Here is a 1,935-nt window from a genome sequence, read left to right as displayed (position 1 = left end):
TTTTTTTTAAAATGTAATGAGTAAAAAGTGCAGATAATTGTGTGAAAATGTAAGAAGTAGAAGTAAAAAGAAGGCTGAAAAATAATTACTCAAGTAAAGTACCGATACCCAAAAATTCTACTTAAGTACAGTAACAAAGTATTTGTACTTATTTTACAACTCTGCAGATGACACTTATTAGTTTATGTATAGGACCACCAGTAGCCTTTCACCATCGAAGACATAACAGATGCAGAATCAGAGCAAAGAATCTGACGGACCCCACCCATCCACCCCATCACCCCCAACAGTTGATGTCTCTAAACCAACAGCTTTTAAAGAAACTTGTGGTCTAATTTAAGAGGGTAGATCCCTAAGAATCATTATTCCCAAAGTTGTTGACCCAKAAAATAACACAAGAGAATTGTGACGTCCAACAATCACCGGTTGAAGCATAAACTAAACAGGGACATAATGTCTCAGACAGCCTTAAAGACCAATAATTTGTGCCCACAGTGGGGTCCTAACCCTTACTTTGGCAACCAATGATCTAAAATAATTAAAAAGCTTATCTWTGTGATTTTAGTTTAAAACTTTAGAGGACTTTAAAACTTTTGAATCAACTCTGTTAGCAAAATATTTCATSAAACWCTGGACRGTTTGTAATAAAATTGTYAGAACGTCRTCAGTGTAGCTSTGCAACTGATTGGAGTCRGACCWRTAAAAAGACTAATTACAAATGAATGAGAAATAAACTTTAGGAGTAGATTTAAATTCCTTTTCCTACATTTGTTCAAACTTTAAGATATTTGGCACGATGCCGAGCACACATTAAACCCACTGCTGCTGCATGCTTGAATAAATCGTTATGCCAAGAGACAGAGAGCGTCTGTGGAGCTCACTGCAGGACAAATATGTGTGTGGTTACATAACACGCACATATATCTGCTGTAGGCGTGCTCYGTCCGCTTTCAGAACTTCTCCTGATTCACTGTAGGTGACTGACAGCTCGGTAAACACTTGTGTCATTTTATCCAAACACACACTCGGAGCGTCGAGTGTGAGCGGCTTGGCTACRTGTGCTCACAGAGGAGAGCCTGTTCTCCGCCGGGGCAGGGCATCCTGCTTGCCGGTGACCCCGCGCTGCCTCCGCCTGAACGATCCGTGTGTGTGAGCTGGAACACGAGAGCAGCAAAACATTCCTTTACTCTTTTWAAAAGAAGTATTTTTTTTGCACTTTTTGGTTATTGACATACCGGGTTTGGCCTCATCGCGTTGATCTTTATCTGCTTCTTTATTCTCAGCTAAACAATGAAGCTTTCGGCGTAATTACCGCAGGCGTGGTGCTGGATCTTCAGGTTGTTGTAACAATCAACTGTCACAAGCACAAAGCAGAAAATCTCGAGTCCTGCGTCAAATTCAGAAATGTTTTTCACCCTTTTAGAATCCTTAACTCYAACCTGTTACACATTTAGACTCGTGCAAAATGAAATGCTTTAATTGAAAGTTAGAGTATGAACAGTACAGACTCTGTATTAAATGTTCGAGGCCTTGATGCTATTTTTAGCTTGTTTATTTTATCTGAGTTTAAACAGTTTAATGTCATGTAAAAGAAAATCATCAGAGAAGCAGAAGCTAGACAATGTCTTCCTGTGTTTCTTACAGAATGACCACAATGATTTAGCTTTTTTTAAAAGTGGCTTTAATGCACCTTATTTAAAGAGTAACTWACCCCAAAATTAACTTTTTGTAGCTGATAAACTGCCTAGAATGTGTCTAAAATGTTACATAGTACTGTTTCTTTGCTAATTTKGATGTTTTTGTGTGTATTTGTTCAAATCTGTAATATTTGGTCTAAAAACGTGTTTTTGCTGCTCATATGGGTGGAGCAGTGGTACTGCAGGCTAATTTGCAAATTGGTTAACGGCTCTGCATGGTGACGTGGTTCTGCACAGT

At 38.7% G+C, this 1,935-nt stretch overlaps 1 protein-coding gene across 1 annotated transcript in view; it reads left to right on the top strand.

Annotated features, from left to right (window-relative positions):
• creb3l2 (cAMP responsive element binding protein 3-like 2) overlaps positions 1 to 1,935 on the top strand; it is a 32,587-nt gene that overhangs the window by 4,460 nt on the left and 26,192 nt on the right. The window lies entirely within an intron of this gene.

Source organism: Austrofundulus limnaeus, unplaced genomic scaffold (assembly GCF_001266775.1).
Source record: "Austrofundulus limnaeus strain Quisiro unplaced genomic scaffold, Austrofundulus_limnaeus-1.0 Scaffold187, whole genome shotgun sequence".
In the NCBI taxonomy this organism is placed as follows: domain Eukaryota; kingdom Metazoa; phylum Chordata; class Actinopteri; order Cyprinodontiformes; family Rivulidae; genus Austrofundulus; species Austrofundulus limnaeus.
The sequence above is the reverse complement of the archived record's forward strand: the minus strand, read 5'-3'. Positions and strand labels throughout refer to the sequence as shown.